Source organism: Trachemys scripta, chromosome 12 (genome assembly GCF_013100865.1).
Source record: "Trachemys scripta elegans isolate TJP31775 chromosome 12, CAS_Tse_1.0, whole genome shotgun sequence".
Taxonomy (NCBI): Eukaryota; Metazoa; Chordata; order Testudines; family Emydidae; genus Trachemys; species Trachemys scripta.
The window spans coordinates 19,402,815-19,417,742 of NC_048309.1; positions in this window are offsets into that span (position 1 = coordinate 19,402,815).

The following is a 14,928-nucleotide window of genomic DNA, read 5'->3' on the forward strand; positions in this document are numbered from 1 at the left end:
CCTTCATCCAAAGTACCCACCTGACTCCTGGTCTCAACTCATGACAAACCCAAGAGAATGGGGATGAAGCAGAAGGGGGAAAGCAGGATGCTGGGAATGTCCCTGAGAAGCGGTAGGGGAGGATTCGCTGAACTGCCTCTTGTGTTCTGGTGCTGTATCCCTGGGCAGCAACAGGACTGCCCAGCCAATGGGTCTCAGCCCCAACCTGGAGGGAGTTGGGAGTTCTGTCTCCACGATCCATTCTGTTCTTGGCTTCTGCTGAGATTCCCGACAAGGGGGCCCGTTCGTGCCAGCTGTGAGGGTGGTTTGTGTGACGCAGACACCTGACCATAGGAACTGGACTGAGTGAAAAGACCCAATCCATTTCGCACATGGGAGACCAAGCAGACATCAGCTGGAAATGCCTCTCACTATTAACTCGGCCTGGATTTGAACTGGCACCCAGCTCCCTGGACCAGCTGGGTCTCCCTGGTCTGGTTATTGCCCACTCATTTTAACTGCACTTAACACAAAGCTGCTTATGAGCTCAGCAGCAGATTAAACAAAACGAACCCTCTCCTTTTAATGTAGAAGCATGGACTGAAAGTGCAGTGTCAGGTGAGCCACCTGGCAGGGGTGGGGTGGGGAGTGGGAATGCAGATGCCCCGAAATTACAAGGAGAAGGCATTGTCCTCCAGGAGGAAGAGGGGTGTGCAGAGAGAACCACCTTTGCTAACACTGGTCCTTTTCTTTCACACCGCTGGGAAGTATTCAGCATCTGCCAGGCAGCTGTCCCACATGGCCTGGGAGCTCCTGGCTGGGGCAGAGAGCCAGAAAGGAATCTGTGCCTTCGGCAGGAGCAATGGGAATTTGGGGATTTCACGGTTTCAAGCTGGAGCTTCACACGTGATGGTTCAGCTCAGCAGAACCCACACTGGAGCAGTCAGTGCTGCTCAGTTAGCTGTGGCGATGCACTAGAAAAGGCTAACACTACTGCTAGGAGCTGATTTGCTGTCAGGGAAAGTCAGTGCAGTCACCCAGAGACAGGACGGAACATCCACAGACACACCCAGGGCCATAAAGACCTGAAGAGACAGCCGCCAAGGCACAAAGTCAGAGAGACATGCAGAGATAGGAAAAGCTAGAGACAGATAGAGATTTCAGAGACAGATGAATAATACCTCAAGTAGAGCTTCCGAGAGTGAGAGAAGGGAGAAAAGCAGAGACCCCATGAAATCCACTAGGGACCTAGTAACACAGATCTCATTTTCCTGGGAAGCATTCAGATACTATAGTGCTGGATGCAGCAGAAGCCCTTAATGTAGTTAGACAGAGACAGACACAGAACCATGGAGAGCTAGAAGTACACAGACATAAGGCACAGAAACAGGCAGGGGAGACCCAGGCATGTGCAGCTACAGGAAGAGACACACAGACCAAGGGGGAGGTAATTTTGGAGCTGAGTTCTTTCCGTTTTTCAGATGTTCCCCTTGCCCCATGCGTCCCCACCCCCAGGTCTCCTCTAAGGTACCCCATCCCAGGGCTGCGAGCTGAGGCTGTGTCTAAGCTTTGCCCCCCGTGCCCTCTTTCAGTTGTGCTGCAAACACGATATAGTTTTCACTGGTGCAAGCCTTGTTGTGCCAAAGTCCCATTTCAGGAGGTCAGGAGTAGGGGCCAGACCAGGCCAGGTTTGAATGCAGGGACAGGCAGGAAAGTGTGAGCTTGAAGCAAACAGGAAAAAGGCAGGTTCCCTGGGTTGCTATTTTTAACTCCTCAAACAGCTTTAGTGCCACAATGTTTAGAAATAAAAACCCAGAGTTTCCTGCCTTCCTGTTCAACACTGTCAGCTATTTCCTGGCAGATGTTTCCAGGGTCCTGTGCTTGGAGGCAGGAGCGGAGAGGCTGGGCAAAGGAAGGGAACCTGTGCTTTCTCCTTCCAGACAAGCATGTCCCTGGAAAGGGCATATCTCTCACCAGGGTTCTCTTCAAAGAGAACGTGGCCCAAGAGCAGGGGCCAAGCCCAGCACTCTGATGATAATGACTATCAGCTGGTAAGGCACCCTCCTATGCCAGGCAAAAGCCACACATTGCTGTAGAGAGTCACCCCCTCCTGGGGCATGGTTATACTAACACAAAGGTAGTTCAAACACTCCCCGAATCTCAGCCTAGGCTTGGTTGCTCTGCAGGGGGCATATGGATTGGTTATTTGCCTGTGAGCCTAGTTTCCTCTCCTATATTCAAGGTGAGGTCTAATGAGCCACACCTGCCCCAGAGAATCCACAGTAATTAACCTGCCTCTCCTTCCAAGATTCCAATACCTGTTCATGGGGTGGGGAAACCAGAGGCTCCTACTCCTGATGATAATCCTATGGCAACACCAAACGTACATGGCCCATTACAGAACAGGCTCCTGACCCCTGCAGCTTGCAGTCAAACACAGAGAAAACAACACCGGGGGCAATAGCTGGGGTTCCCAAGGCAGTGAAGACAATGCTGCCTGAGAGATCAGTGTCATGGGATCCATAGCTGCAGTGAGGCAGAGGATGGCTGGCACAGGCAGAGAAGGAGGCTGGTCTAAGCGTGGCAGATAGCATCAAAGAAGGCACAAAGCTGAGAACCGGAGAAGGAGACCTGGGGAGCAGTGTGGCTAGCACCACAGCCTTCATTAGTGATGACAGTGAATATGTAGGACACAGCTATGGGTCAGAGGAGAGGGATCCCCACGGTTAAATCTGAAAAGCAGGATTCTCAGCCTGCCAAAGCCCAAATGTGGGATAAAGACCCAGAATGCAGGGCACATACCAAAACCAAAATGCTAAACAACATGACAACATGGGCTACATTTCATCAGCCTAAATAACATTGTCTATAACCTCCAGCTCCAGATTTTGCTTTTCCTCGTGTTGGTAATATGCAGAAATGGCACCGAGAACCCCCAAAATGGTGGTAGGATGGCAACAAATTTGGACTCGAAATGTAAAGATGATGGCAGACAGTTATGTGAAGGAGACAAGGTAGGTGAGGATCTTTTATTAGACCAACTTCTGTTGGTGTAAAGTACAAGCTTTTGAGCTATACAGAGCTCTTCTTCAGCTCTGGGTAAGGAAGCAGAGTGTCTGAACTAAATACAAATTGGGACAGGTAGTTAAGCAGAATGTGTAAGGCATGGTGGAGGTGACCCGGATAACTGAAACCACACAAATCACGACGCTCTTGAATGAACTACCACAGAAAAATGATAAAAGACAAAACCACACTATCACCCATGGGCGAACACTTTTCACACAGTGATCACTCCATATCTGATCTTTCAATACTTGTCCTCAAAGGAAACCCAGCACAACATCTTCAAAAGGCAAGGCTAGGAACTTAACTCTGCTAGACACCTAGAACCATGGACTTAACAGGGACACTGGTTTTATGGCTCATTACAACAATTTGTAACACATCACACTTCCTGCTACCCTTAATTGTCCACTTCAAACCTTTTATGCATAACAATCTAACCCCCAAATGCCCACTTCATTTCAAGTGACTACCTCCACTTGAGTTGGTCTAGTAAAAGATGTTATCATACCTACTTATCTCTCTCATATCCTGGGATCAACATTGCTAAAACAGCACTGCAAAAAATTTATATAAATGATAAATATGGATGTGACCAGATTCTCAGGAATGTGCAGTTACACACACAAAAATGTGCTTGCATTTGTGTAGCTACTTTGCCCATGTAATTACCAAGCTTGTGCTTGCAATTGTAGCAATTGTGCAGAGAACTGACCCACGGCACTTCTAACCATCTGCACATGCAACTACCAAGACTGTGTGGTTTTGCATGCACAATGGTGAAAAATCCCTTCCTCTGCTTATAAAGTTAGTTCACAAATATTGATGCCTAGCCCTGAAACATACAACGGCTCAAGGGCTGTGTGCACATGCAGACAGGCTTCATCAACAGGATACAGACTAAGGAGCTTGGGCTCTGAAAGCATGTTTTCCTGGACACCAGATCAATGGGGTACTCCATTAGCATAGACCGTAGAAAGAGCTGCTGTATCTCAACAGGACTGGGAGAAGTGAAGAATGCCAGTGGTTCGACTAGGGCCAGCTAATGATTATAGTGGTCACAGGTAACCTGTGACACCGTTTCTCTTTGCCAGCAGGCCCAGTCCACATCTTCTAAGTGTGGTTTCCAGCGAAGCCAAATCATGGGGAAACCATGGTTTATACCTGGCCAGAGTAATTCTGGGTTGCTCCAAAGAGCCGGGCATGTCCCAGGAAATGCTCCAGTGTGGCCAAAGCTTTGAGGTAGTTTTTTACAGCTCTTTCATTTGAATGGATCTTCTTTTCAAACTGTGACTGAGACACACACAGGCAGGGACAAGAAGAGGTTAATACTGAAACTACAAGCAGCTTATCTTGTGTGTCATGTGTAACACCAAGCATTGGTCATCAGCAGGGTTTGCACTTAGGACCTTCATATCCACAGCACAGACCTGTATCACTTGACCTAAAGGAATAACTCTATTAGGTAACAGCAGTAGTAGGCTGTTTCCCCACTACAGGCTGGCCCAGTAAAGGGTATGTAATACGTACTTTGCCAGGGTATTGCCCGTGCAAATCCTTTGAGTGCTCAAGTCACAATCTGGAGTCTGGGATGTGAGAGGAGCAGCCTTGTGAGAAGACCCTTTGATGCGCTTTCCTGATGACTTGATGGGTGCAAACTTCCTCATTTCAGGCAGCTGCTTCACTAGGGTAACTTGCACCCTAGTATGCTTTGTCCCTGATCTGGAAAGCTCACCTCTGGAGGAGTCCTGTGTCCATGCTCTCTTCACCGTTCACTCCTCAGTCCTCTCCTCCATTTCCAGGATTGGCATTTCACACTGTTTCTTAAAAAGGGTTTGTGGAAGGACAGAATGTAATGTCCTCTGAACTGGGTGAGTGCAGGGTGATTTGGATTCAGGACAGTCCCATAATCTAGCCATTTGCACCTATTTCTGGCATCACCCGGCAGGCAGAAGCAAACCCCACAGGGTCTTGCTGCCCCTTCTCCTGAGGGGTAGTGGGGTGAGGGTGCATTCCAATCCCTAAATAAAGCCCAGGCTGTGTTTATGTGATACTAGGGCCAGCGTACTTGGGGAAGAAGCTACTTTCTGGCAGTTCCACTCCATCTCCGCTGTGAGCCAAGCTGCTGGTCCTGTTCCCAGGTTTGAGGGAAATTGTTATGGAAGGAAGTGTTGCTCTGTTGATCCCCAGCAGGGGCTCCTGCTATTTTTGCTCTGTGTCAGAGGAATCTGGGCTGCCTTCAGGATAGTAACAGATTTCACCACAAGGCCAGATTCCCACTCAGAGATGAATGTTAAAGTGGCCCTCAAGGCCTCCTCTCAATCCACAGGCCTGCAGCTCTCCACAGTTGCCTCTTGCATTTCAGGCTGGGCAGGAGACTTTATCTGTTTAGGCTTTTTAAAGGGAGAGTCAGAAATGACCCCTTTACTGGTGACCAGTCTGGCCAGGTGATTTGGGTGAGGGAATTCCAGAGTGCAATACTACCAACAGAACAGGCTGAATTAAGCAAGGAGAAATGACAAGCCATAAATTCGTGGCATACAGGACACAACCTAGAATTAGCAGACACCCTTCAGACCACGACACACCTCACTGAGCCAGGCATGGGCTTTCTTTTTTTTCTTTTTTTTTGCGCTTTGTTTTAAATAAATAATTATAAAATGCTTCAGAAATCACCAGCAGAAAATCTAGAAGTTCCAGCAAGTTCTAACCGCTCACTAAGCTGTGTGCTTCCACCACAGGGGTTCAGTAGGGCAGGTTTATACACTGAAGGGCTCGGGGATTTGGCTGGGCATATTTCCACTTTGTAGCCAATGGGATTCCCTTGAAAGGGAGCAGGACAAGCATGGCGGAAAGCCTACAGGTTTCCATTAAATGAGTGCTGGAAGATTTTGCTGACATACCCTGGAAAGCTAAATCAGCATCGAATACACAAGCCCTCTCCTTGCAGTGTGGCAGGGAGAGCGATGGTATTTGTGAAATACTCCCATAGTTTGCTGCAAACACTCATCCTTATTCGATGCTCAGTCAATATGGGTGGATGGGGATAAATTCCAGCCCAGCAGCCAACCAATCCAGATTTTATATTTCTAGACCTCTCCCATTCTGGGGCTCACGGGCTCCATCCTGAGAAAGAACCAGGCAGAGGGAGGTGTTCATATTTTGCTTCAATGTTGGGTTTTTCCACTCTCTCTGTTTTATCAGGTGTCTATTAAGCCAGTACAAATATTATTAGCTATCTCGGAACCAGTCTCTGCCAGCTGATTAACTGAGACACAGAGGAAGGAATAACAAGGGACTTCATCTACACAAACTGAGAAAAAGAGACACACTCATTTGCCTGTTCCTCACTGTATCAGGGAAGTTCCTCATTTTGAGGTTCAGTTCATCCCTGTTGGGATCTCTTCATATTTTATATTTTAAGATCCAGGCCTTGGAAACTTCGGCTGCTCAATTCGTGAGGAAATTTCCTGAATCCCCAAGGAATCACCAGGGACTGACCCCATCACAGCCTGCAACACCTGGGGATTTCCCAGGGCAGGTTTTTCCTCTGGTCCCACTTCACTGTGATCCACTGAGATCAGTGATAGGACAATATCTCGAAGGCCAGAGTCAACTCTAGATGAGGAAGGGCTCAATGGGGTCTTGACCACCCAGGAACAGTGTGCAGTAGAGCCGGGTGAAATTCTTGGGCGAAAATGCAGATTCGGTGACACTGAAACATTATGCAAATTTGTGAGGGCTTTGCCAAATTGTGTCAGCCAGGAAAAACAATTCTGACAAAATCAAAATATTTGGTTTCTATAATTTTGATTTTTCCAGTCGAAATGACTTTATTTTGTAATTTTCTTCTATTTAATTTTTTTAAAATGCCAAAACATTAACCCCTCCCTCCCATCAGAACAAAACATTTCATTTGACCCCAAACTCCCACCCCCCCTTTTGAATCTCCAAAACATAAAAAAAAAAAACCCAACAACATTGTTTTCGGGTCAACCCAGATCGATTCCTGTTTCTTTTTCGGAACAGTCAGTGAACAGAAAATTGACACTGGAGCCCCGGAATCAGGCATGTGATTGCAGCAGCTTTCAGAGAGTGCAACTATGGCTCACGCTTCCAGGGCTGTGGAGTGTCCAGCACCCTGAGCCTGGCTGGCAATGCTGGCCAGTTGGAGGGTGTGGGGGTCGAGACACTTTCTCTTCCTGCCCCCTTTGTGGTGGCCAGCATTTCTAGGGGCACTAATCAGCAGCAGGCCCTGCACGCTGGGGAACAGACTGCAGTTGTGCCTGGTCTCTGCACGGCAGCACGGAGGGTGCAGGCTCTCTGAATCCTCCCCGACTTGGTGAGCAAGAGCAGAATGGCCCTATTGTAGAGGGCACTCCGGTGCCGGCTGTGTTGTGTTGTGCTAGAATACAAAATAATCCCAGCCAAACAGTCCATTTGCTTTTAATTAGGCCCTAGACCCGAGCAAAGCAGCTGCCTATCCTCATGTTCCTGAAGGCGATGTGGATTTTCCCTAAGGAATGGGAGGGCAGAGATCAGCTTTTAGCTCTCAAGCTGCCTCCCTCCCCTCTCCACAAGAGTGGGTCACCCTGCCCCACAGTTAGCACAACAATTGGGATAGAACTCCAAGGCAAATACCTTTCACAAATCATTGTGCATAGTTTGCATTCCGGGCCATTTTATGGGTATTTCAGCTCCTTATATTGATCAGGGCTGGAGCCGAAGTAATTACTTTCATCAGAAATAATTTCCACGGATTAGTCATATTTGAGCGGGTGCCCACCTCCTCCCCTAACCCCCTGATACAGGGAGTTCTCTTTGCTCTCCGGTACATATTTTCCAGGCGACATCGTTGCTTTCATAACCGTATGGAGACGGAGAGGTTTGTTTTTCTCTACGGGATCACACACACACCAAGGTTTCAGTCGCGTCTTTATTGACTTGGCTTAGGATGCTGACAAGAGGAGCAGCTTGTGCTGGTTTATAGATCTCTGTGTGTGAGAGAGACGCCTCCAGATGTCTCCAGCATGGAGGGTGGGTGGACAGATGTGGATGGAGCCATGGCTGCAACGTTCCCAGCAGCAGGATTCTAATCCTGTAGGTTGCCACTGGAAATTGCTCCGCAGATGGGGAGTTCGTAGAGAAAGCCTGGCTCTGGCTTTGCCAGCAGCTGCAGTGTAAGAAGCTAGTCCCCGAGTTCAGGCAGGAAGCTAAACTCCCATCTGAAGCATTGCAGTGCACTGAGGGCTGTGGCTGTTGAGCAGAGGCAGGTGTCACAGCTGAGCTCCAGTGCAACCCACCCCTGTTTGGCTGCAGTTTGTTCTCTTTAAATATTGGGTGTGAATCAAGTGCTAGTGAAAGATGCTGAATTGATGGCTCTGGAGACTGAAGTCCTCCACTCAACTCCAAAACAGGCCCTAGGGCTTCCCCACGTAGCCCTGCTAATTTGCCTCATGTCTGATCCGGCAGGGCCCCTCTCTATGGATGAGAAGAGAATTCAATCTCACCAAACAAGGATGTCAACGAGTGCTAGCTGCAATGGTAGTTATTTGGGACAGGGACACCTTCCGCTGGGAAATGGACTCCTTCTCATCATCATCCAAAGGTGGCCTCCGTGCAGATGGAGCACTGATTGGATTGGTCTCCATCTAGGTCCTTAAGATGGTATGCCTGGATGTTCTATGTCTATCATTGCCAATCTTAGTGTGACTGCTGATCACATGGTCACCAGTACCGCAATCGCTGCCATGTAACAGCATACCTTGGTAAACACGCTTTGTGCTTCACTGGTCTTTCATCCTAATAGAATGTCCGTACTGTGACACTGTTAACCTAAGCGCCCACCCTGGCAAAGGCCTAGGTGTCAGCTGAGCTCTGACCAACTCATGGCTGGAAGCCAGACCAGCTCACTTGTGTGGTAGTAATAGTTCAAAGTAGATGTTAAAATGTGTAAGAGTGTGTTTAGTGTTTAAAGTTCATGAAGATTTGGAGGATGTTACATGCATTGTTTTCACTTATCTGTACCCTGTTATAATGGAATAGCAAACATCTCTATTGTGCATACCCCTGTAACTAAGCAACCCGTCAAACGAGAAAGAAGCCTCGTAGAATGAAAATGAAAACTTTAACAGGAAAGTGCTAATTCCGGGAAAGCAAATGGTTGTTGTGTGTGAGATCAAACATCGAAGACTTTGTTAAGTGCATGAAGAAGGGCCCTGCATGGGGACTGTTGCTGTCAGCTTGGTTTCTGTGAGAAGAAGCTATAAATATGGACACAAGGAAAAATTCTTCATCTCTGAACGGTTTGGATTCTAACAGAGCATTGTTGGAGACTCACCTGTACATATACTTTGACCTGCTTTAGCCTCTCAATAACTCTCATTCCTTTTTCTTAGCTAATAAATCTTTAGTTAGTTTACTTTAGAATTGACTACCAGTGTTATCTTCAGTGTGAGATCTAGGAAGCTAGATCCTGGGTGAGCGAATGGTCTCTTGGAACTGGGTGTAACCTGAATATTTTGTGATTTTTGTGTGTAAGTGACATTTATCACACAGTCCAGCTTGCCTGGGTGGCAAGATAGTCTGCAGTGTCTAAGGGGACTGTCTGGGACTTCATTATGAGACTATTGTAGTACTTTGGGAGTTCACATGTGGTACTGGGTTAGTGAAATCTAATTATAGAATGTATCCCCAGTTGGGGTGTCTGCCCTGAGGTAGGCACTCACAGTCATGAGCCACTCCAGACAACGTGACATATACCAAGCAACCTGGTGAAACTAGACCATTGCCGATGAAGGCAGTTGCTGGCTACAGCTACCCAGACGGCTGATCTTGTCCTGGGAAACAGACTAAGGCCATGTCTACACTACTGGCTAAACCACCACTGCTATGATCGATGCAGCAGTGTCGAATTAGCAGGTCTGGTGAAGACATGCTAAGTCAATGGGACAGTGCTCTCCTGTCGACGTCTGTACTCCACCTCCCCGAGAGGGGGAAGCACTCTCCCATTGACATACAGCCGTGTCTACACTGCACTAAGTCGTCCTAAGTTATGTTGACTTCAGTTACATAACTGAACTAGGATAACTTAGATCGACCGACAGCGTTAGTGTAGACCAGCTCTAGAACCCACCAATTCATTTACATGGAAGCCACCAAACAGCCATCAGATAACAGAGCTCTCACTCCCTATGAAGCTAGGTTAGATTTTTGCCACTGCCTTACAGAGGAAGATGCTCCACCTCCTATTCCCTCTCCCTTAGGCCACACAGTCCCCACATAGCTGGGTTCTCCTTTTAAATACAGGTTTGTGGAAAGCCACATTCAGCTCAGTGGCTATTTGCTGAAGAAGAGAACAAGCAGCAGAAATACCATGTGGTCCCCATTCTCCTAAGGTTGTTGCAGTAAAATGTCACTCCCCCATCCCGCCAAATCTCTTTTCTCTTTGGGGTCTGTTCTGCCACCCATCAGGAAAAAACAGCAGCACTCAGAGGGACCACTCTGCAATATTCCCTTCAGGCTTGCACTGGATGGATAAAATGACAAGTGGGAACTTGCAATGAGCCCAGATGGTGGAGAGCAGCAATCGCATGAGCTTGGAAACCCTCATTCTCCTGAACTAGCCCAAGAACAATAATGCTTCTGCAGCTGGAGCCAAGGACAGGAAATAAAATCTCTTCCCCAAGTGGCTGACTTTCCAACACCACCCCATACATATCTCTTGTTCTCCTCTTTCCCTTTCCTGCCCCTACTCTGAAAAGCCTCCTGTTACAGTGTCCTGCCAGGGAGAGCTGCCTGCGTCACTTTCTTTTTAACATCTCCACTAGATGGAGTATCACATCAGGAGCTAGGGTCACAATCTGCAAGGAGGTAACTGGATTGATTCACCTTTGTCAATTTAGGATACGAAATTAGGTGGATTTTATAGAAATCAATTTTATACAGTCGATTGCGTATGTCCACACTAAGTGCATTAAGTAAGCAGAGTGCATCTTCACTACTGTGGCTAGCATCAACTTACAGAGCGGTGCATTGTGGGTAGCTATCCCACAGTTCCCGCAGTCTCCGCTGCCCATTGGAATTCTGGGGTAAGCTCCCAATGCCTGATGGGGCAAAAACATTGTCGTGGGTGGGGTTTTGGATACATGTCGTCAGTCGCCACTCCCTCCGTGAAAGCAACAGCAGACAATTGTTTCGTGCCTTTTTTCTTAGGTTACCCATGCAGACACCATACCACGGCAAGCATAAAGCCTGCTCAGCTCACCGTCACCGCTGCTGTTGTGAGCATTGTAAACATCTCGCACATTATCCTGGAGGATATGCAGAATCAGGCTAAGAGACACCAGCATGAGAAGGATTTTGATGAGGACCTGGACACAGACATTCCTGAAAGCACGGGCTGTGGCAATTGGGACATCATGGCAGCAGTGGGGCTGGTTGATACAGTGGAATGCCGATTCTGGGCCAGGCAAACAAGCACAGACTGGTGAGACTGCATAGTGTTGCAGGTCTGGGATGATTCACAGTGGCTGCGAAACATTCGCATGTGTAAGACCCACTTTCCTGGAACTCCGTGAGTTGCTTTCCCCCACTCTGAAGTGCAGGAATACCTATATGAGAGCTGCCCTGACAGTTGAGAAGCGAGTGGCGATAGCCCTGTGGAAGCTTGTCACGCCTGACTGCTACTGGTCAGTTGGGAATCAATTTGGAGTGGGCAAGTCTACTATGGGGGCTGCTGTGATCCAAGTAGCCAAAGCAATCATTAATGTTCTGTTATCAAGGGTAGTGACTCTGGGAAATGTGCAGGTCATACTGGATGGCTTTGCTGCAATGGGGTTCCCTAACTGTGGGGGGCGATAGATGGAACACATATCCCTATCTTGGCACCGGACCACTTTGCCAACCAGTACGTGAACCGCAAGGGGTACTTCTCAATAGTGCTGCAAGCACTGGTGGATCACAAGGGACGTTTCACCGACATCAACGTGGGATGGCTGGGAAAGGTGCATGACGCTTGCATATTTAGGAACTCCAGGCTGTTTGAGCAGCTGCCAGAAGGGACTTACTTCCCAAACCAGAAAATTACCATTGGGGATGTTGAAATGCCAATAGTTATCCTTGGGGACCCAGCCTACCCCTTGCTCCCATGGCTCATGAAGCCATACACAGGTAGCCTGGACAGTAGTAAGGAGCAGTTCAACTATAGGCTGAGCAAGTGCAGAATGGTGGTGGAATGTGCGTTTGGATGTTTAAAAGCGCGCTGGCACTGTTTGCTGAGTAGGTCAGAGCTCAGCGCAACCAACATTCCCATTGTTATTGCTGCTTGCTGTGTGCTTCATGATATCTGTGAGAGTAAGGGGGAAACGTTTATGGCGGGGTGGGAGGTTGAGGCAAATCGCCTGGCATCCAATTTTGAGCAGCCAGACACCAGGGCGATTAGAAGAGCACAGCAAGGTGCGCTGCGCATCAGAGAGGCTTTGAAACCAGTTTCATGACTGGCCAGCTTCGCTGTGTCAGTTGTGTGTGTTTCTCCTTGATGCAAACCCGCCCCCCCTTGTTGATTTTAATTCCCTGTAAGCCAACCACCCTCCCCCCTTTGAAATAAAGTAACTATTGTTTTGAAATCATACATTCTTTCTTTATTAATTAAAAAAATAATAAAATAATGGACAAGGTAGCCCAGGTGGGGTGGGAGAGGAGGAAAGGACAAGGCCACATTGTTTATTGTAGCCACACTAAAAATCAAACTGTTTGAATTACAGCCTTCTGTTGCTTGGGCCATCCTCTGGAGTGGAGTGGCTGGGTGCCTGGAGTCTACCCCACCCCCATGTTCTTGGGCGTCTGGGTGAGGCGGATACAGAACTTGGGGAGGAGGGCATGCATCTATACAGTGGATGCAGCGGGGGTCTGTGCTCTTGCTGGCTTTCCTGCAGCTCCAACAGACATGTCATCATGTCCGTTTACTCCCCCAACAGATGCTTCATCATGTCCGTTTGCTCCCCCATTAGCCTCAGCATCGCGTCCTACCTCCGCTCTTCGCACTCACTTAATTCTTTCCTGTCCTCTGCCACTGAATGCCTCTATGCATTAAGCTGTGCCATATCAGTGCGGTAGGACTGTATGAGCTCAGAAAACATGTCATCGCGAGTGCATTTTTTTCGCCTTCTAATCTGCGATAACCTCAGGGATGGAGATGATAGGGGGAGCGTAGAAACATTTGCACCTGGGGGGAGATAAAAAGGGAGAGTAAAATTTAAGATAATACATTTCTGAGAACAAAAGGGAGACCCTTTCACAGTGAATCAAGCAATTCACTGCAGACAGCATATGTGCTTTAGGTACCAGGTCACATTTTGCCTTTTGTACTGAGCACCTGCCGGTATGGTGACACATCACACATGGATGGGCAACATAATTCAGTTTCCAGGCAGCCATGGTAAGCCTTTTGGTACGCGAGGTTGGCTTCTTATGCCTTCATAACATGTGGGAATGTTTTCAAACTGCAGCACCCTCCTTTCCCAAAGCAAGCAATGGGTTGGGTTTCACATTTAAAACGAGGGGCTGCGGTTTTTGGGTGGATGTGCAGCACACACCTACCTCCACCCCACCGCGTGGGTATTCTCTGGGATGATCCCTTCTCCCCTCCCCCCGCCACGTGGCTATTCTCTTTTAGCTAACAGCAAACAGCCCAGCATGAACGGAGTCCTTTTACTGTTCCCTTACAAAAATTCTCCTATTTCAACCAGGTTACCATGAACGATATCACTCTACTGAGGCTAACACAGAAAGATATCGACCGAATGTTGCTTGAATGTGACAAAAACCCAGGACCATTCGCTGCCATGCTTTGTGCTGCAATGATTCCAGAATACTTGCTACTGGCTTGGCGTGGTAAAGTGTCCTACCGTGGAGGATGAAATAAGGCAGCCCTCCCCAGAAACCTTCTGCAAAGGCTTTCAGAGTACTTCCAGGAGAGCTTCATGGAGATGTCCCTGGAGGATTCCCGCTCCATCCCCAGACATGTGAACACACTTTTCCAGTAGCTGTACTGGCCGCAAATGCATCCCAATCCTTCAGGGCAAATCAAACATTAAATACTATTGCTTTTAAACCCTGTAGTGTAGTTGCAAATGTGCACTCACCAGAGGGGCCTTCTCCAGCTTCAGGGTCAGGGATCCCGCCTTGGGAGGGTATTGGCTCCAGGGTGATGAAATGGTCCTGGCTGCAGGGGAGAACAGATTCACCGTTTGCCTGCTGCACATTCTCCTCCTCCTCCTCTTCCTCATCCACAAAATCCTCCTCCCTGTTGCGTGAGACTCCCCCCTTCCAGGTCCACGAACAGTGGTGGGATAGTGGTAGGGTCCCCCCCTAGAATGCCATGCAGCTGATCATAGAAGCGGCATGTATGGGGATCTGACCCAGAACGACCGTTTGCCTCCTTCTTTTGGTAGGCTTGCCTGAGCTCCTTAACTTTCACGCGGCACTGCTGTGTGTCCTGGTTGTAGCCTCTGTCCAACATGCCCTGTGAGATTTTGGCAAATATATTTGCATTTCTTCTTTTTGATCAGAGTTTGGCCTGCACCGATGCTTCTCCCCATACAGCAATCAGATCCAGTGTCTCCCTTTCGGTCCATGCTGGAGCTCGTTTGCGATTCTGGGGGGACTGCATGGTCACGTGTGCTGCTGAGTGCTGCTGAGTTCGCCACGCTGACCAAAGAGGAAATGAAATTCAAAAGTTCCCGAGGCTTTTCCTGTGTACCTGGCTAGTGCATCGGAGTTCAAAGTGCTGTCCACTGCGGTCACAATAGAGCACTCTGGGATAGCTCCTGGAGGCCAATACCGTCAATTTGCGTCCACACTACCCCAAATTCGACCCAGCAA